The 22,834-nt window shown below is 35.4% G+C and overlaps 1 protein-coding gene across 1 annotated transcript in view; it reads right to left on the bottom strand.

Annotated features, from left to right (window-relative positions):
• Positions 1 to 22,533, bottom strand: part of OSTN (osteocrin) — a 95,915-nt gene extending 73,382 nt beyond the window's left edge. The window contains exon 1 of the mRNA XM_049628407.1: positions 22,372 to 22,533. The gene's annotated coding sequence lies outside the window, so the exon portion shown is untranslated. The remainder of the gene's footprint in view (positions 1 to 22,371) is intronic.
• Between the last annotated feature and the right edge of the window lie 301 nt (positions 22,534 to 22,834).

Raw genomic sequence — 22,834 nt, forward strand, 5'->3', positions numbered from 1 at the left:
ATAATGATAGAAAATTGTAAAGCATTTTTATATTTGGAAAGTTTTATGACTGGGGAGATGAAAGGTGTTAAGGGAGAAGTAGAAGGATCAAACTTCTTGAGAAATGCCTCTCTAGAAAATAAGAGTAAGCTAGATCAGCCATAAAGGCAGAGGTGGGTGATGTGCATTCTCAGCAGCAGAAGCAACATATGGAAAATCGGATAGGTACATTTGAGAAGCTTGGTATAGTCAGGCGTTGCCAGAGGGGTGATGAGTGACTTCTAGATGTTAAAGAAGAGACATGCAGAGGAAAGATCACAATTGCCTTATTGGGCTAATAAGAAATTGATGTTTTATTATAAAGACAATAAGTCTATTGAAAGTTTTTAAGCAGAGGAGAGAGAAGGGCCCATAAGTTTTTTATAAAAATTGCACAGCTAGCTGAAAAAATAAATGAGAAGAGAAATATAGTGGATAGAGTGAAACCCTTATAAAGCTGTTATACAGGAGAGACATGTTAGTGGTGGATGACAGTAGTGGCACTGGGAAACAAAGTCATGAATTGACCTGAGAGCTATTTAAGAAATAGAATGATAGGATCAGGTGATGTATTGGTGTAGCCGAGACTGTGCCGTTTGAATTCACTTTTTAGGGAGTGCCACTGCTAAAAACACCCCTGCTCCAGACAATTAAGCTCTCTTGTCCAAGGCTGCACCCCTTCCTAGGGTGGCCCTCATCCAATGACTAATAAGTCTGGGGATATAAATGTTCATTCAAACATAACCATAGTATATCAGTTGAGGCTTCCATTGAGACTACATTGCAACTTTTCCCTCTATCCAATCCTGTTTCCATCTCTTCCCTTCCACAGCTGTTGATCCCAAGAGAACTTCCTACTAGACTTGTGAAACACGGATTTCTGCCTCAGAGTTTGCTTCCCAGGGAACCCAATCTGTGGTGATTGGCTAAGGAGTTGGGGTATGTAATGAAGAATAATAATTTCATAGACTACTAGATTTCTGTATTGAAAACTGGGTAATAGGTTATTTAATGAAATAGGGAATCCCAGAAAAAAAAGCATATTTTAAGCAGTAAGAAGTTGTATTTGCCAAGTGAAGCTATTCAGGTATCTCTTGTCTCTTCAGATCTGCATCCCAGGAGAAAAACCATGGAGGTTGAGAATAAGAGGGATAGGTAAGGGAATTAAAGAATTGACTAGAGTGTTTAAAATCATGACCAAGAAGGTAGAAAAATAAACTGATGAGAATATGAAAACACATTATAATCTCTAAACTCTTTTGTGAAGAACCATAATTTGGCACATGTTTTAACATGGATTCTTGTAAAAATGAAAGGAGCTAAGAAACAATATCATGGCATGCTTTTTAAATTTTTTTAATGTTTATTTATTTTTGAGAGAGACAGAGACAGAATGTGAGTAGGTTAGGGGCAGAGAGGGAGACACAGAAGGAGAAGCAGGCTCCAGGCTCTGAGATGTCAGCACAGAGCCTGACACGGGGCTTGAACTCACAAGCTGTGAGATCATGACCTGAGCCGAAGTTGGATGCTTAACCAACTGAGCCACCCAGGCTCCCCTCATGGCATGCTTTTTAACATGAGACCTAAAGATCAATTTGTTGGTGAGAATATTTTCTTTCTTACATTCTCTGACTGTCTTGAGAGCAGTTAAAAATATTTCTTCAGGGGTTGCCTGGGTGGCTCAGTCAGTTGGACATTGGACTTTGTCTTAGGTCATGATCTGGCGGCTTGTGAGTTCGAGCCCCGTGTTGGGCTGTGTGCTAACAGCTCAGAGACTGGAGCCTGCTTTGGATTCTGTGTCTCCTTCTCTCTGTATCCCTTCTGTGCTTGCTCTCTCTCTCTCTCTCTCTCTCTCAAAAATAAATAAAGATTTAAAAAAGTTTAAAAAAATTTCTTCAGAGCTCAAATTTAACCAGCTACGAAGGACCATGAAAGTATTTCAGTTCATTTGACAGGAATCTTCTAACAAAAAGAATGCATCTTAAAATAAATGTCTATGGATGAAAAAAAACATTATAGTACAGTGGAAGTTTGGTCCTGTCTTTTAAGGTCAAGAGCACTTTTGGCTTTTGTGTGATCCTCAATTCAAAACATCTGTCTTTATTAATGATGTGGTAAAGAGGATCATGTGAGATTTGGCACCAAAGGATTGGCTATCCTAAAATCCAACAAAGAAGACACTCTTTAGGTGCTTCTTTGGATCTGCTTTGCAGAGAAATAAATCCATCTTTGCTGCACTGAAAATTGCCCAGTCAAAAAATTGTGGCTGAAGAGAAAACTATCTGTCACTCATGACTTGTTTTTTATTGACCAGAAACTAGATCATAGACCCAATTTTCTAACCCAGGGAAAACAAAGTAAGACCCGTGGCTGAGAACTTTGAGTGAACAAGATGTAGATTTTCCAGTTTATTTGAACAGATATTAGATACACAGAAGACAGAGATTGTAATTATTGGTTGAATAGAAGCTCAGAATCAACCACATGGCATTTATTAATACAAAAAATATGTATCTACTTACCATGGAAAAGAATTGACATGGACTGTATTCTTACAGTTTTGGGAAATAGAGTCTTTGTGCTGGATTATCTTCTGTTTGCCCCTCCAGAGCCTCTGCTTACCTTCTCTACCTGCACTTTGCCTGAGGGGAATGATCTTGGAAGCTACACTAGCTGGCTCCTTGTCTTCTAGTGTTTAATTGTTTTTCACCAATAGAAGGCACTTCCAGGAGATTCTGTGAGAGGGAAGTCAAGTCAGGGTTTCATTTCCCTGGTCAGTATTCCTCAGGGGTTGTTATTTGCCTTAGCTTCTGGCAGGTGACCATCCTCTCTCTACTCAAAATGGCTCCCTTACTTGACTCCTGCAGGAGTCAGGGTGGCAGCTGTGCTCCCCTGTTACTACACCAAGGGTACTGAGCTAGCTTTTATAGTTTCCCTATATCAGTCCCATAGCTTTGCCAAGAATCCATTTTTGAAACTCCCTTCCAGTTAGTCACTTTGAGGTTGCCACTTTTTTTCTATTGAGCCTCTAAACTGAACCCAAGTAAAGGTTAATACATGATTAATTGTTCTTTGAACATTCTCAAAATCTTGGCATCAGAATAGGATTTAATCAACCTTAGATGATATTTTTGAAGTCTACTGAAAACCTGTAGCTAGGCTTCTAAACATGTACATTCATTATAATTGTATTTTTTAGTGCCTACTATGTGTAAGGAACTGGACACAGAGATAAATCAAACACAAACCAGATCTCAAGATGCTGGTCATGGGTAAGAAACACAGAGCCTATTAGAAACGTGGATGACAGGCTTTGGAAATTTAGCACTTGTTCCATATTTCTGATTCCTAATTTTATATTTGATTTTATTTTCAGTGTTTCTTTTTTTTTTTAATGTTTATTTTTGAGACAGAGAGAGACAGAGCATGAATGGGGGAGGGTCAGAGAGAGAGGGAGACACAGAATCTGAAGCAGGCTCCAGGCTCTGAGCTGTCAGCACGGAGCCCGACGCGGGGCTCAAACTCACAGACTGTGAGATCATGACCTGAGCCGAAGTCAGACGCTTAACCGACTGAGCCACCCAGGCTCCCCTTCAGTGTTTCTTTTGAATTCCCTTACTTTTGATCTACATTTGGTTTGTTTTATGCACTTTTGTTTCCATAGTCTGGTAATTTAAGGAGCTATGTTATGATTGCAATCATTTCTTTACCTAATAGTGTTTCCCTATTTATAAGCTTTGCACATTATCTATTGTCTCCCTGCTTGAAAGAACGAGAAATTTGTGTACATATGTCTTCTTACCTCCTCTGCTGGCTTCCCTCATTTCAATTTTTTATTGTGTGGTATTTTTACAGTATAAAGATTTATAACTTTACATTCTCCTCAATAACCATAATTTCAAAGTGGTTTAATGTTATTTATATTTAAAATGATTTAGTGTTCATAGAATTCTCTTTTATAGCATAACTTCTGCCATTTAGAGTTATTTTGGGTCATTGTTTATTTTGGTGGGTTTTGATATTAATAACTTTTACATGTTCTTTTTATAGTCTAAAGATATTTATTAGTATTAGATGCTGCAAATATTTCCGTGCTGTCTTTAACCTTTCCGTTAACTTTGTCTATCATAAACACACGTCTACATAAAAACAAATTCTGAATTTTAATGTAATTAACATTATCAACTGCTAATCTTATAATTTATACTATATTTTATTTTATTTCCATTTAGAGAGAGAGAGAGCATGCACACAAGCAGGGAAAAGGGGCAGAGGGAGAAAGAGAGAATCTTAAACAGGCTCCATGCTTAGCAATGGAGCCCAGCTCAGGGCTGGACCCCACAATCTTGGGATCATGACCTGAGCTGAAATCAAGAGTCACTCAATCTACTGAGCTCCCCAGGCACCCCTGATTTATATTTTAAAACTGAAAAAAAAATCCTTTTAATTGGCTTATAATTTTATCTTTTATATTTAATTTTTAAAAACTCTCTTGGAGTTCTTGGAGCCTTTTTTTTTTTTACCAGAGAGTGAAACAGTCTCCATGACCCCACCTTCTCAGGGCACGTTTTCCTTTCTGCTTTGTGTTGATAACTAATCTTTACTGAGCACTTACCCAATGCCAACCAGTGTCTAAGTGCTCGACTCAACTAATCTTTACAACAACCCTATAAGGAGGTACTTTATTTTGTTTAAAATATATATTTTTTTTAATTCCAGTTTTATTGAGGTATAATGGACATGTAAAATTGTAAGATGTGTAAAATGTACACTGTGGTGATCTGACATGCATATACACTGTGAAAGGATTCCTCCCACCTCTCACCACACACATCCACCACCTTGCATTGTTTCCTTAGGGGCACTGTGCTAAGTGAAATAAACCAGACAAAGAAAAATAAGTGCTGCACAGTATCACTTATCTGTGGACTCTAAAATTTAAAAAAAAAAAGTCAAGCTCACAGAAACAGAGAGTAGAAAAGTCACTGTCAGAGGCTTGGGGAAGGGGGGAATTAGGGAGTTCGGTAAAAGGGTGTAAAGTTTCATCTATAAGATGAATAAGGTCTGAGGATCTAATGTACAACATGGTGACTATGGCTGATAACATTATATTATATAATTGAAATTTGCTAAGACAGTAGAACTTAAATGTTCTCATTAAATGAATGAATAAATAAATAAATGCACTGTTTTTATTTCCTATCTTATAAAAGAAGAAACTGAGGCATAGAGCAGGGAATAATTAGGCCGAGAACATGTATCTAAGTACCAGAACCAAATTTTGGGTGCAGGCAGTGCGGTTCCAGTGTCCATGCTTGTAATCCCTCCATTCCACTCATCTTTATTCCTTATGTGCATGAGTATTACGACACTAAGTTCTCTGTTTCTTTTTCTATTTTTTTTCTTTTGGTGTAATTTGTTCCTGAATTAGTGCCACAATAATTTTTATTAATGTTGTCTTGCAATATATCTGGTAGGATGAGTCTTTGTTCTTCACTTTCCAAATTGAATAATCACATGTGGACTTTATTCTTCAAGGTAAATTTTAAAGTACTTTTCCTTAGTTCCTCAAAACAACAACAAAAAAACTCTTTTGGATTTTGATATAAATTTGTGTTGAATTTATGGATTAATTTGGGGAAGCACTGATATCTTTGTAATGTTAAAAACTCCACCCATGAACATGAAATTAATCTCTGTATTTGCCTCAGGTTTTGTCTTTTATGTCCTTTAATGTAACTGAAAGTTTTTCTTCATAAATTTCTTATGCGAGGTAAATTCTTTGTTAAGTGAATTCCTACCTTTTTTCTCCCAATTGTAAATGGTATCTAATATATACCCCAGTTGGATATTACCAATATAAACAAATGTTCATATTTTGCAAGTTCTTCCGGTATTTAGAATCCCAGGTGAACTCTCTAATTCGAATTTTTTTCGTTATACTTTTCGATGTAGTTAATTCTATCATCTGTGCATAATGACAGCTTTGTCTCTGATCCTTACATCATCTATTGATTTTTTTTCAATCATAGGCCCGGGACTTTTCATTTTATTTCTGATCTTAAATATGTCTAAAGATTTTTCATGAATTGTGAGATTTCCCATAAGTTTTTGATCAAATTAAGAAAGTTTCAGTCTATTCCTAACTTTAACTTTTATAACTAAATATAAATACTTGTTAATGTTTATCAAATGTTTTGTCTGTATCTATCGATCATTTGATTTTTTTCCTTTACGTCACTACTGTAATAGATCATCTGAATTTCTGAGTTAAATCTACTGAACAAAATATATTATTTTCAAGACACTTTTGTGTTTGATTAGCAGACATTTTATTTAGGATTTTTGCAACTATATTCATATTTGAAATATGCGTATGATTTTTGTGCTATCCTTATTACAGTTTGGGGCTTAGGTTCATATGGTCTCATGAGCTTTCCCTCTATTTTATTTTTTTCATAGCAATATGCTAAAGCAAGTTTGTGAAAATTAATCATACAACTGTTTTCATTTGGGGAGTTTCTTGGAGGATAGGGAGGAATAGTTCTTTGATTCCCATTTTAGTTTTTATATTTTTTAAAGCTTATTTATTTTTGAGAGGGGGGGAAAGGAGCAGTGAGAGACAGAGAGAGAAAGCATTCAAAGCAGGCTTCACACTGACAATGTGGAGCCCAATGTGGGGCTCAAACTCACAGACCATGAGATCGTGACCTGAGTCAAAATCAAGAGTCAGATGCTTAACCAACTGAGCCACCTAGGAGTCACACCATTTCAGGTTTTTGAAATGATTGTTGGATATGTCAAGTTTTATATTTTTGTGTCAATGTTTCCATTTTGTAGCTTTCTGTTTTGTCCATGGAGGTTTTTAAATTTTTCAAATTTCCACTGAAACCTATTTATTACATTATTGATGATATTCCTTTACTATCATATAAAATAATAAAATTATGAGGAATATTTTGCTTTAATGTTTTCATTAACTGTCATTTTTATGCTCAAATTTACATTTATATTTGAGATTTACGTTTATTTACAAAATCTTCTATGTTTCGTACAACTTTGTTATATCTGCATTCACTATCCTTTTTCATTCTTTATTTTATCATTTGGTATTTGTAAAGTTTCTCACCCCTTTCTCTAATCTACAGTGTGGATATGGTAGATGGAACCAGAGTTGCTCATTTACTGCATTGCCCACTTGAGTAGCATCTTTCTTAACATACATATTTTTCATTCCATGTATGTATTTTTCTCTTCTTCAGGAATATCAGTTGCGTCTAGATTGGATCTCTTTCATTTGCTTTCCATTGCTGTTGTCTTTCAGTATTTTTGTCACTGTCTCTTCCATTTGGTGTCACATGTTTACATCTATCCTCTGCCTCATTGCTTCAGTTCCAATGGGATCTCTCATATGCCTTGCAAATCTTAATGGATTTTCAGTGCTTTTTGTTGGGATTTTTAATGGTCTTCCTGATCTCTTCCAGTTTACCTTTCATGGTCTACTATCTTTCTTTTCCATTTCTTGTATTATTCTTTGAAATTTATTTGCAAATAATTTATATTCTCTTTTATTATAACTTAGAAATTTATTTTAGAAAATTTCATTTCCCAGGGGTGTTCTCTATTTCATGTTGTTCACTTGTTTTATTATTGCTTTATCTTTTGTTGAAAATATAAGTGTAATATAAGTTGTATACTTCCTGCTTAACTTTGATGTCTCAGTGTTAGTAGTAACTTCCAGACTTATTTGCTCAGTGGTGTAGCAAAGGGGTGGAGGTGGGCACAATATACAGTGATAGCTAGTACACAATCTCAAAATATGTTTTCATATAATTTGTGGTGTACTTTACTCTGGGTATGCGTAATCGGAGTCTTCTCTAGGTATACAGGTTATGCTAGTCAATGTCATTATGAAGTGAAGCTTCATAGATCAGAGTTCTCTTATTTATTTTTTTAAAAATTTTAAGGTTTATTTTTGAGAGAAAGAGACAGAGTGCTAAAGAGAGAGGTGCATAGAGAGAGATAAGGAGACACAGAATCTGATGCAGGCTCCAGCCTCCAAGTTCTTAGCACAGAGCCTGATGTGGGGCTCGGGCCCACAGACCATGAAATCATGACCTGTGCTTAAGTCCGCCACTTAACTGACTGAGTCACCCCAGTGCCCCTAGAGTTCTCTTGTTTATTTTAATTTTAATTTTTTTTAAATTTTAAATGTTTATTTATTATTGAGAGAGAGACACACACACACAGACTGCAAGTGGGGGAGGGGCAGAGAGCCAGGGAGACAGAATCTTAGGCTCCAGGCTCTGAGAATTCAGCAAAGAGCCCCACACGGGGCTTGAACTCACAAACCGCGAGATCATGACCCGAGCCACAGTCAGAAGCCCAACCAACTAAGCCACCCAGGTGCCCCTCTCTGGTTTATTTAATGGTTATTTGCATCTTCTCAGTCATGTTAGCTCTGAGTGATATAGTGGAGTTAAGCTGAAGGTGGCACATTTATGTTGTGTCTTGTATGGCTTCACCTTCCCTAACTCTCTACTGAGTGGAAATAGTGAGTAGTAACCCCTAGGAAATTTCTTTTCTTCTTCTGAGACCCACTGATAACTGTTTTTTGTTTTGTTTTGTTTTGTTTTAATTATTCTAACGAAAGAATCTTATGTTACTTAAGAGCTTCTCACAAACTTTTAGTGAAATCTGTACATTGCTTAATTCCAAAAATGAGTATCTCTTCTGTTTTTCTCTTCTGGTTCAGTTCAGATACTGAAAATATCTGGCAAGTATTCTTTCTAATATGTGGTTTGGCATAATCATCACTTCTTAGTTTTATTAAAGAGGAGACATATGCATTTCTTTTTGTTATAGTTGCTGAGTTCTTTTTTTGTATATTTCTTATAACATATTCCTAGTATGAAAAAAAGTGCTAATATATTTGCATACATGATTGAAGGTAAAATAATTATAATAATACTTCTATCTGAACTGAATGGATTCAGAATTTATATTAATTAAATCAGGTCTATGTTCAAATTTACATTTTGAATTATCCCCCCATCCCTTCTTCTGTTCAAAATAGGTGTGTGGAGGTTGATTAATAGTTTTAGGAAGATTTGGTAGCATATATCACTTGAACTTATTCTTATAATTTCATTAACTGTGTTTACGTTTACCAGCTGACAATTATTTAGCATTTATAATATGCTATATACTACATTAATGGTGTATCACATATCAGCTCATTTAATTTTAACAACTACCTTACAAGGTGTATTCTGCAATTAATTCCATTTTATAGGTGAGGAGATTGAAGCATAGAAAGATGAAGCTACTTCCTTAATGTGACACAATTAGTAAGTGGAGCATCTGGGTGGTAATACTTGCTAATCAGAAAGGATTCTTGCATGTTATTGGCATTTATAGTTATAATTTATAAAGCTTGAATTAGTAAAATTGTATTCTCATTTTTGATATTTTGGAGTTAGGATTTTTTTTTTCAACTAACAATAATCAAATATGTAGAACAATAAACTAGAATGGGTCTCAGAAACCATCAGATCCAATTCCTTGATTTTCCAAATCAAGGGCTAGAGAAGGCTAGAGAGCCCTGTCTTGGTTGCTAAGCCATCCATCCTTGTTACTACATCTGTGGCTCTTTGAAATAATCAGAAGTTCAGCTATTTTGTGACCCTTGAGATACATAAGTATTGAGAAATAGAATCTACCTGTTCATCCATCCAACCATCCATCCATCCACCCACCCACCCACCCATCCATCTTTACTCTTCCTTTAAACACTGTAACAAAAACATAGGCTAGAAGTTATATCTAAAAATCAGAAGATAATTTTGACCCGATGAATCAAGCACTGATAGGTGCTTTCTTAAACTAATTTGCTATCTCTGAACAATTTTATACTCCCAAATTGCTTCAGTGTGATTTAAAGTGAATAAGTGTGTTGGCCTAGACCAACAAATAGAATTTTTAAACTAATACAGGATTATAAGATGTATTTTCCCATATATAGCTAAATGACTGCTTACTAAGTGCCAGGCATCGTCAGGCACTAGACCCTCAGCAGTGAACACAGCTGCTCTTAAATCTCTGTCCCCATGGAATTTGCAGATAAAAGATAAATAAACTATGATTTAATATAAGCAGGCAGGGAAAACCAAGAAGGGGATGGAGTGAGGAGGTTGGGGGTGGTTTTTAGATAAGTTAGTTAGGAAAGACCTCTCTAAGGAGGTATATATGGAGACTGGAATAAAATGATGAATTGAAGCACTTAACAATGAGAGAAGAGCTTTTCAGGGAGAGCATGAGCTGGGCATATTTGAGGAGAAGCAGTGATTCAAGTAGGTGGAGGGTGAAGTCAGAAGGAGGGAAATGGGGGAAGATGCTGTCATACGCATGAGCAAGGGCTAGCTTATAGAGGGCCTTGCAGAGCTTACCAAGGAGGAGGACACAGTCTAAATGGGGCTAAAGCCCTAGAGGATTTTAAGCCTGGAAATAGTTTGATTTGATTTGTGTTTTGTGAAAGGTCGGTCTGTTGCTGTTTGGAGAAGAGACTATGAGAACCAGAAAGGAAATCAAAATGTCAGACAGAACAGATTATAAAGTCATAAGTTATAAATTGATGATCAAGTCAAGTTGAACACAATTACTGTTTTAACTAGACACTGCTTATTGCTTTCTAATTCTCTTTAAATCCCATTGGAATATAGTTTGGCATATTCTGCAACTTTCAACTCGATGCAAGAAAAGAGAACTCAACATTTTATGTAAATGGCATTTACCCTGAGCTCCATGTCCTGTGCCACCACACCTAAATAGATTGGTTCCTCTGACCTAAAAAAAGAATAGTCTGATACAGTCTAGCCTAAGGCAATAAAATCATACTATTTAAGTTTAAATCCCAGGTTTGCTACTTACCAGCTATGCCTCTGGCCAGCTCTGAAACATTTTCCAAGTTATTTAAGTTCTCTCAATTTCCTTCTGGATATACTTACTAGTACTCACTTACTAAGGTTGCTCTGATGATTAAATAACCTATGGAAGGATTTTAACAAAGAATTTGATGCAGAAGAAAATGTGCAATAAAGGATACTGGTTGTTGTGTTGTTATCTACTCTGACCCTGGTGAAGATTTTTTTACAATGTTAGTCTTTTCCTGGCTCTACCTGTTTCCATGACTTTTCTATTTTTTTGTAGAAATTTAGGTCAAGAGTTAATTGTATGGGATAAACTGAAAGAGTAACTTAGAGAAGACAATAATGAAACTACTACTGATAATTCCAACAAAAATTTTCTCCAAGATTAAACTTGAGTATATGTGTTTATTAATTCATTTATTAAAAACAAAACCAAAATATTTATGTCAGTAACAGTAATGTTCCAAGTTCTACATGAGTTACATGGGCAGGAGGAAAGATTCAAAGAACAAAAGAAATTTGTCTTCTGATCTTCATAAATTAATATGTAAATAATATATAATTTTTTTATAATTTGAGAGAGATAGAGAGCATGTGAGCAGGGTAGAGGGGCAGAAGAAAGAGAGACAGAGACAGAGAGAGAAAGAGAGAAAATATTAAGAAGTTTCCACACCCAGCATGGATGTGGACCCTGGGATCATGACCTGAGCAAAGATCAAGAGTTAGAAGGTCAACCAACTGAGCTACCCAGGTGCCCCCAAATATTTTAAAATTTAGGTATGATTCTCTCTGTAAAGAGGTAATTTGATATGTCAGATAAAGCTATGTAATTCTGAATATGGATGGCTTCCAATTAGAAAAATTCAAAATTAATAAAATAAAGGAATTTGAAAAACTTTGGATATATTTTTATTTTACTCCTTAATATCCTCTATTGTGGAAAATGGAGCTACAGAATTTACACCTCATTCTAATTTAGCATAGTGACGTGTAAGAAACTCATTGCCTTTTTTGTTTGTGCTGTGGAAAAAATGTAAGGTATCCTCTTTAATTGACCTTCATTTTTAAATTGAAGTGCGGTTGACATACAATATTATGTTAGTTTTAGGTGCACAACATAGTGATTTGATAACTATATACATTACGAAATATCACAATAAAGGTAGTTATGTCCCTATTAACTGTCTTTAAGAGATTACTTTGCGGAGCCCCTTTCTCTGTGGAGTCACTGCTCTGAAGGAATATTTTCTTAAAAAGGCATTTTTTTCTGAAAATTCTCACAGAACCTTGTGTTTCAAGTTTTAAAAAGACTTTTCAGGCTCATTATCTTTTAAAATGTAACCACACAGATGGCATGAACATAAGTCCAAAAAGTAAAGGCGAAAAAAAGGAAAAGATTAAATCTGTAATAATTGTTTACCATTTCAAATTGGTAATTTATTTTAGTGAATTACAAAAGAGAGCAAATAAAATACCGGATTCTACCCTAACTAGGTAAAAAGTATCATCCTTTGTGGTTTTTATGACAATGTCTTGCTCCCCACTCAAAGTCCTTGCTATAGAAGAAATTGAGTTGACTTTGAGTGAGTTTGAATCCAAATCAAGGTGGATGATTTGTAGTCAAATAATCGAGTGAATCTATAATTCAATTTATTTAATTATAAAATATCAAAAAAAGTCCCCTTTCCCTCATACATCATTCAGCACATTTTAAACCATAAAGCAAAATAGTATAATCTAATAAACTAGGAAACTCAATGAGGAAGCCATTTTCTTCCAAGTTTTTCTATCATTTCTAGTTCCAACTACATAGACAGGGCATGTAAAAGGCACCTATTTATATTTGAATAAGTATCCCTAGAACGCTACTTGATTCCTTCCATTATAAGTTATTTTTCTTTTATACTTGAAATCCATCATTGTAAACCTCTCATTTTATTACAATGTTGATGATGAGTTGGTTGTTTTTTCTTAACCAGTGAGGATATTTATGATTAAATATATGTTGGAAATTGTTTACATTTTTCTTTCAAACTTTATTTATTTACCTTACTCTTATTTGAGTGAAAAAAAAAGAATTTGTCTCAATTTATGATTTGATATACCAGAACTAGAGGTTGAAACTCTACATTCTTGGACATCCATACATTTATGTATAGACACTTACGTATAGTTAGATTTGGTACTATCTAGGGTGCAGTTGAAAACACACTGGGGGTAGATATTTGCTCTATTCTTAGCTCTGAAGTAAATTTCTGTATAACCGTATTTGCCACTTCCTCTTAAGGCCTCAGTTTTCTCATACGAAAAACAAAGAGTGGGTCAGATGGTATCTGAATCCATTCCTGCTCTTCATTCTTTAGACCTATGAGCTTAGAGTATAAATATACTGTGGAATTGCAAGAAAAAAAAATAAAATAAAATTTGATTTTTTTTGCCCTGAAAATTCAGTGGGCATAATTTTATATTGAATGTACAAGATTCAAAGTTAGCAGGCAATTGCCTGTTTTAGCTATCAAACTTACATGATGAGATTTTCCTGGAATAAAATCTACCTAAATACATTTCCAAAGCACTCTGTGGGATTCTAATCTGATGTCCATAAATTATTATACAGACCTAAGTGTTTAAGAGTCCAAGTTATTTTTACAAGTTGAGCTGGCATTCAAGAATATGCCATGCTCACAAGCCAGTCAACTCAATGGACAACTGCATGCACATGATTGTTATTAACCCCTTTTATTCATCATTCAGGCCACCAAAACACTTGTGCCCTAAATGTGATGCTTGACATTGTAGGCCAATTTGGAGATCTTTTACTAGTAGACATAATGACTGCCCTGGTGAAGACATAAAAGTTAAATGAGCTTCCTCATAAAATCACTTTCCAGGGTTGATGTGTTCTTCCGGCACCTAGAGACCTACCATATAAACTGACAAGCAAGACTAACTAGGCATGAGGGATTGTTCCAAAAAGATTGCCAGCCTGAAACATTCTAGCTAATTGAAGGACAAGAACAGGATAACTTCTCTGCTATTTCTAAAATTACAGCTTTATTGTTTGAAAGCTTATGCAGAAACTGTAATTTGTGGATGGTATAATCATTTCAAAGTCACCTGACTTTGGGGGAACAGGAAAGAGTGAATGCTCTACCAGGTGCTTGTCTGGCTTCTCCAAAATGGGACCAATCTATAAGGTAAAACAAACCTAGACAATACGGTGAAACAAACTGGTCCCCTTTCCAACGGGATTTCCAGTTCTTGTTGCTGTAAGTGATTAACAAAAGCAGCATCTTCTGAAGAAAGAAGTTTTGTTGAGAATTTGGGCTTTGTAGAGGTTCTGGACAATTATAAAATCTTCAAAATTATCACTTTGATTGATGATGTACATAAGGATAAAGTGATGTGCTTAAGATTAAACACTAAGTTTGATAATCAGAATTGTAACTGTAATTTTATCTTGCCTTGATGAGGCATTCCTGGGCCCTCATACTGGAGTCATTGCCGAAGACCCGGAAGACCTGGGCAATTGAATGTGGTCTTGTTAACTTTTCCAGCCCATTGTCCTGGTGCTTGCAGGTCACTGGCTAATCTCTGAACTGCTCTTTAGATGGGACTCAGGTGTCCAAATTTTGGATCTAGTACTATTCACACATGTCTTCTTCCAAATCTCTTCCAGGTCCACTCTTCTCACTTATGTCCTACTGGACAAAAGAGAGCTTTCAGCCTATTGTCTGTCATCAGGAGAGGCTCTTAATACCTCATAAAAACAATTTGCCTTCCTGCTGAAGTAAGGGAGCCCCAGTCCTCAGAAACACAACATGCCTTTTCTCTGTGTAGAAGAGGAAAATAATTTTTTTCCTAAGATTTGCAAATAGAAAACTTGGATGAGATACAATTATGAGAAGAAATTAGCAAATGATAGCAAAGAGGGAAGGCTTTCCAAGCACAGGGCATGGTATATGTGAAGACTCTAAGACAAGTGTTCAGAGAATGTGAGAACAAAAAGGAATCTACAATGGCTGGGATGGGGAAAGTGAGGGCAAGTTGGAAGGAAGGAAGATTGGAGGAATAGGATACAGGGCCAGCATCATTAGGGGCCCTGTAGAAGAAGGTAAGGATTTATATTTTAGCTTAAATAAAATGGAAAAGTATCGAGGGCTTTATGGATACAGGGTAGTGATATGAGATCACTTATAATTTTAAAAGGTAATTCTAATGTTGTAGAAAATTGATAAAGAGGATGAAAAAGCAGAAGAGGGAACAACCCTTAGGAGGTCATTGTATAAGTCCTAGTGAAAGGGATTACAGTATGTGCAAAAGGCAGAAGTGATTAGACTGAAAAATAGGTGAAGATATATGCAAAAATACACAATATGTTTCTACATGGTTAAAACATCCCATTACAACACCAGAAGTAGGAAACATATAATAAAAGAAATATAATAGTTGAAGAATCATGAAAAGAAGGAAAACAGATGTAATTGAAATAAGAGTTGAGAAAATCGTAACCCCAAACACACAAGAGGTTAGTTTTGAGGCAGTAGGAAGTTGGGTACATTCTGGTAAGTTAGACATTTAATAGTTTTATAGAGTGATCACTTCCAAGTACACTTACTAAAATGGAAGCAATACAAAACAATATCCCTACTTTCTGTAAGCATACTTTAAGTATTTTGTAGAGTAGCAAAATCTGTTGGAAAAGCCTAGTTCTCCACTCATGAAAAATGTATTCATAAAATAATTTATATTTATGTTGTGGAATATCATATTGCATTTAAAATGACTGGACTACATAAAATAGCTAGATATAAAATGCATATTGAGTAAAAAAGCAAGATGCAAACAATATATATTGTGGAGTGATAGTTGTGTAATTTCAAACACAAACTATGTATTGCTTATGAAAGTGGCTTGAGGAGTATACCTCTAACGATATTAGTTGCCTCAGTAAATGAAGGAAGATAACTTAGGAAGGGGTGAGTAGCAGTGACTTTGAGTCTATTTGTAAAATATGACTGCCAGAAAATATGAGAAAATACTTAGTGTTTGGTGGGAATATTCATGTTAGTTTTCATTTTCACTGAACCTTTGTATATTGACATTTAAAAAAATCAGTATCTTAAAACTAAGCTGATTTTCAGAATGCATACAGATTAAGAAAAAAAAAATCAGTGACCAAAAGATTAGCCATCCATACTAAAAGCCAAAGACCCAGGGGCACCCGGGTAGCAGAGTCTGAGCACTTGGCTCTTGAGTTCAGCCCAGGTAGTGATCTCATGGTTCGCCACATCCGGCTCCACATTGACAGTGTGGAGCCTGCTTGGGATTCTCTCTCTCTCTCTCTCTCTCTCTCTCTCTCTTTCTCTCTCTCTCTCTCTTCCCCTCCTCCACTCATATGCTCTTTCTCAAAATAAATAAATAAACTTAAAAAAAAAACAACAACAAAACTTTAAAAGCCAAAGACACAAAAAGCATGAGAGAAAATTAGGAGACATGGAGCATACATTCTGACATTTCAACATCGGCCAAATGGAGTTTTAAAAGGAGAGAAGAGAGATAATGTAGGAGAGAAAATCATTAGTAGTGAGAAAAAGAGAAACACAACAATGTCATTGATGTCACAGATGGCAAGTGCTAAGCCTAATAAAGAAACACAAGAGCAAGAATGGGGAATTGTCATCAAAGCTCAGGGAGTCCCAATGTGTGTGCAAAAACATAATAGTGATAATGGTGATGACAGTAGCAACAGGTTACCTATAGAAGAAGATTGGCACTGGATTTCCTACTTGCAACTATCCTTGCTAAGAGGATGTACAATATTGTCTTTAACAGAGGAAATGCTTCTGAAACTGGAATCATTCAGTCAACTAGCCTCCTAGAGGAAACACAAAACAAAGACATTTTAGATAATCAAGAGTTCAGACCATTTTAAAAGACTTAACTGAAATGATATTTAATGACAAAAAATGAATGCAAGAAAGGGAGGATGTAGGATACAAGACACTAGTGAAGAACACAGTAAAACCACAGTTCATAGAATTGTTGATGAAAAACGTAAAAATCAGGATATAAATAAAAATCTGTAATTAAATTTCCAGATTCTCTACAATGAGAGATAACTGAGATGGAGTGAAGGGGGAAGGAAAGTAAAATTGGGCTAAGGTTTCTTTTGTTTAACAAGTAGATACATTTAATAAGTAAATGTGTAACTTTGGCCAAAAGTAACTTATGGCCATAGGACATAAGTTTAAACTTGATTAAAATGACTGAAAGATTAAAACAGGATATATAAATTTTATTAAAAAAGTTAATCTTTATTTTTAAGAGGGAGACACAATGTGAGTGGGGAGGGGTAGACAGAGAGGGAGACACAGAATCTGAAGCAGGCTCCAGGCTCCAAGCTGTCGGCACAGAGCCCGACACGGGGCTAGAACTCATGAGCTGTGAGATCATGACCTGAGCTGAAGTCGGATGCTCAACTGACTGAGCCACCCAAGGCGCCCCTGGATATATAAATTTTAAATCAGCACAAGTACAAATGTTGAAAATAAAATTCTAACTTCCACCAAATACAGGAAAGAAAAAACAAAATCTGCAATGCTCTTCCCAAAATTACTATGTAATTAGAGGAAAAAAGATGGAACAAATAGGACCAATAGACAAGGATCAAAATAAATATAAAGAGGCAATTCTCCCCTCTAAAAGATAGACAGTTTCAAATTGGGTAAAATCAAACTAACAAATTATAAAAAAAAAAAAAAACTAACAAAATATCCGTTTAACACTACACTGAAGGGAGAGTTAAGCTTTTAAAAAGTTAAAAATGAAGTTGAAATATATCAAATTCTAATAAATTTGTAACAAACTCTAACAAAATAAAGAAACATCAAATGAGACAAAGAAGATATTCTTATTGTATTTTAGGGAAATTTTTAATTTTTTCAGAATATTTTTCTTTTTTAGTTTATTGTCTGTTTTTATCTAGAGATAAAATTATGTATGAAATACTTATCTAGGAGATTTTGAATCTAAGTTTATAAATGGGACTTTGTTTACTGTTTGTATGTGTTCATGTAGGTGGTTTTGGGGTCTAATTTCTTATAACAAATTGAAGAATTTTCCATCTACATTTTATGCTTTTGAAGAGTTTACATGACATAGGAAATAATTGTTGCTCTGGGTCAGAATATGCCTTTGAATATACTTCCTGTTTCTTCTATAGTATTAGATTTTAAGTTTATAGACTTTCTTGTATAAACATTCATAATACCTATATATACCTTAACATAGATAGGTAAGAAATGTTTGTATATTTTTAAACATCTATTTTTCTAGGTTTTAAGCTGTACTAGAATCAAGTTTAAAGGACAAATGCCTCATTTGTCCATTGGTAATTTCGTATAGAACCAATATTTTAAAGAACAAATTATACCTCTCATTTCTTTAGTGATGTGAAAGGATGATAACTTATGTGTTTTCATTTGTATCTTCACCTGCTATTCCTATGATTTGAAAATTTTGTATAAATAAACTAATATCAAATCTTTATTCAGGGGGCATCTGATCATTGCAACTAAATTTTGCCTTATGGAAGTAAGGTTTTACTTTTTTTTTTTTTTTTTTTTTTGCTGCTTTGCTTATAGATTAATGAGTGCAAGTTGTAATTCTATGCTCTAGTCTGCTAAGTATTCTGGACTTGCTATCATGCAATCCCCTCAAAGAAAATAACTTCTTTTCATTTTTATATTCTTATTACCTAGCATTGTACCTGGCATATGTTAGGTGACTGATACAAGTTTTCTATTTAAACTATAAGATGTTGATCCAGGTCTGATTCCATATTTGTTGAATAATACTGAATATAAATGGTGATAATGGTTCCTATTAAAATAAAAAATTCAGAGAATGAAAAAAATCACTGTAGAAGGATGAGAAGCCAATTTACTGAAATAATAATCTCTGCTTCCAAAGGCCCCCTATGTGACATTTCCTCAGTGTTGGTGATATTATTACCTTAAATCTTAATATCCCAACTACAGCCAACATTGGTGTTTACTTAAATCTGCTCATTTATTGAAGGATTACACATTGAAGCTGTTGCCCTTAGGGGAAGTCAGGAGACTAAACAATCGCTTGGGAGCTATTTATGAGTTTGGGTTAGAGAGTGTTTGAGAACTCAGCAACATCCTGAATATAAGACAACATGGCTTCCGGGACGTGAGTAAGAAAGCTGACTCATTGAGGGATATTTGGGTGCTGCTTAGGTGTCTTAATTCCACACCATGTCCCGTAGGCCTTTATATTTTTCAGGACAGGAAACCATTATTTTGTCCTTTTTTTTTCAGAACTCTTTACCAATCACAAACGTAAAAGAAATTTGTCACCACTGTAGCAAGGGTACTGAAGAGATGGTAGAGTCTTGGCCTAGGAAACTTCAACTTTTGGCAATGCTATTCACACTTGCAGGTGAAAAGGGGACAACAGTGGTTTTAGACTGGAAAAGCTGGGTTTTTGACCTTGGCTATATGCCAGGTGGTCTACTATGACTTTTTTACTTTACTTTTCTGAATTTTAGTAATTGGTTTATATGATATATGAGATAAACGCGTACACACACACATGCACACATACACACACACGCACACATACATACACACACACACACACACACACACACACACACGGAAATTGTAGGCCACTAGATTATTTTCTATCCTAGGTCACTACTTGATTCTATGTGACTTGACATTACCTATTTTGAAATCTTCATTCATGTTAAGGAAACAATAAAATTCATCTTGCTACTTTATTCTGATTGAATAATTGATAAGGAGGAGTTAAAAAATTCAAGGTATTTGAATAACACAAGAATAAAAATAATGTATGGTGCTATAGTAAAGAACCTACCAAATTAAAGTGCTAGTTTCAGGTATTGGAGCCATTTAAAGACATTGAAAGTAATGCTGTTCCCTCCCATATTTCTGGATCTATGAGGAAAGCAGCAATATACAGAATAGACCGTGGCATCCAGGGACCATTTCTCACATGCTAGCATTTTTAATAGGTAGCTTTTCAAAGGTTCAATATGGGATTATGTTGTTTACAAACTGAATGTTCATAAACTGGTAGGTGTCTTTCTCTAGTTATGATAAATGTTATTTGTGCTATAATTAAAACTATAGGAATTTAGAGGAATTAGAAACCTCTAGTAAATGGTATGACCACCAACTCTTTATATAATCACAACTTTCTGAGACATAGTTTCCATATTTATAAAATAAGGGGTTAGATGATCGCTGGATAATCTGTAAAGAAAGAGTGAGGTATTCCTGGCAAATGTGATTTCATAAATGAACATGAGCTGGCTCATTAGTGATAGGCAGAAATGAAACTGAATTGGCAAAAGAGGAAATGGTCTTGCAGGGATTACAAAAGCAGCAGAATATTAAAATGCATCTGAGTATGGCATTTGTAGAAGGTGAAGAAAGCTCACTGTGGCTAGTCATCAGGCTGTGTGTGTTTGATCAACAGTTACCAGTTTCCTCTGAAATCTACAGTGCAGATGCTTCGCTCAAATCCCTTGACGATTTAATTATTTGCAGGTCTTGGCTTAAATCCTAATTCCCAACGAAGAAAACTTTCATTCAGACCTTTGTTGATCCTTGAAACACATCATTTTGGTGCTCTGCAGAGGCGAAGACACTGAACAGTGGTTTTGTTTTGGTTTTGTAACACAGCATTTGGTCACCTCACCAGTCCTCACATCTGCTTCCAGTTTGAGATGAAACCACGTAAACCTCATGCTCCCACTGCAAGCCATGGGTTTGTCACAACATTTTGTCACAAAAATTACATAAGCGTATAAACAGAGGGAAAGCTTTCTGGCTTTGTTTTAAAGTTTTGGTTTATTCCTCTGAATGCAAATGAAATAAATTCAGTAAGGACTGAACATAAACTAAATTATGCTAACCAGAACAGGCAGTGATGTTCCATGCTACCCATTAGAAACACTGATGAGACCAATGTTTCTAATTGGACTGCTAAAAACAAAAACTAGTTTTACTCTCTTTAATGGGCCAATATTGTATCCACAATCCCCCTCTATGTTGTCATTCATTTCGTGGGAGATCAAAATGTGACCAAATAAGTGCTGGCTTATTCACAAAAAGAAACATCATGCACTCTCTTAAACAGACATATATGCATATGCTGTATACATACACAAAACCTTTCCAAATACACACATAAAACTTTCAGTGAATTCTCATTATATACAGGAAAAAAGTCCAAGTCCCTTAGGTTAGCACTCAACGTACTTTATAACTGGCTTTAACTTCTAAGTGTAGCCTTATTTCCTACCCTGTCCCTTCTAGCATCCATGCTCAAGTTAGTCCAAAACAGTATTTCATACCCCACACATCATGTCCTGTACACTTTTAGACTTTAAGCTCACTCTACTTTCTACTTAGCGCATCCTGTTCTATGCTGTCTACCTGGAAATTTACTACTCATCTTTCAGCTAATAGTGTACATCTTTAAAGTTTTCCTTTGTTCCTAATCTTTGTGCATAGCTGAATCATCAGACTTACTTAATCCTTCTCTGGTTTGTGCATACCTCTGGTATCGCATTTATTACAGCTGGTCAGATTTGTTTATTTATATGGCTGTCTACCAGTTGCCAAATTCTTGGGACAATGAATCCAGTTCATATATTTCTTTACCTTGAGAATAGAGCACAACTCAACTTCTAAGTTTTTGCTTCTTTTGTTTCATTTTTGGTTTTGGTTTTTGCTCTGAATTATACCAGCAGACTGCTAATTTTTTTTTTTTTTCTCCTTACTTCAATCGCCACCTACTTTCATTCACTTTGCAAGTTCCTTTCTGAGGACCTGTTTCAAAGCACTGATTATGCCACTTTCCTTCTTAAAAATTTCAGAGCATTTCACATACTCTAAGATTGAGCCTGTGGTCCTTACTTCTTATGTGGGCAATTAATCATTTTACCCTAATTTTTTTTTTACCTCCTCACCAAATGGTCTTGTTTTCCATTCTACTTTGACTACTCACCCACTTTGAGGGAAATAATTAGACTTTATCAAATACCAACAATGACAACATCTTTATATCCACAAGCTCTAGATTTAAGTCTTCCTTGTATTCAGCCTCTGACAGCACTCTAGGAACTACACTTTTTGGATCCTATCATCTTTTCACTGTACTTCCACCCACTCCCCCCGCCACGACCCGCCCCTGCAAATCTTTACCTTGCTTAGAATCCGTTCATGCATAATACTGCCCCTCACATCATACTAATCTTCAAAATTAAATTTGATTAAATTAAGCGCTCCTCATACACTGACCCTGCAATCATACTGGAGAAAAACACATACTTTATGTAATGATATCGCTTTTAAACACATACCTGCTAATCTCAAATAGACATTTTCTCCTGACCCACAATTCATTTAGGAAATTTTCTTTTCTACTCCTTTAGAGGATTCTTTCAAATCTTCTCTCTCCTTTAACCTCTATAGCCACCTCCTTTCCAGCCATACTTTCAGCTGATGAAATTGCTTTCTATTTCACTGAGAAGAAAAAAAGCAATTAGAAAAGATTTTCTACAGGCTTCTACTACACCACATCTATTCCTCTATAAATATTAGTAGCAATATACTTTGCTTTCCCTCCTACTAATATGGATAAACCATTGGGACACTAGATACTAACTCTCTTGAGCACTCAAATATATCACTTCTGCAGTTTTCCATTCCTGCCCTGTCTCATCAATTTCTCCTTCTCCACTGGACTATGGCCAGCAGCACAGAACTAGATCAAATTATCTCCCATCTCAAGTAAACCTTTTCTTGGCCCTAGCTCCTCCTCCA

This window comes from Panthera uncia, chromosome C2, assembly GCF_023721935.1.
Source record: "Panthera uncia isolate 11264 chromosome C2, Puncia_PCG_1.0, whole genome shotgun sequence".
Classification (NCBI taxonomy): Eukaryota; Metazoa; Chordata; class Mammalia; order Carnivora; family Felidae; genus Panthera; species Panthera uncia.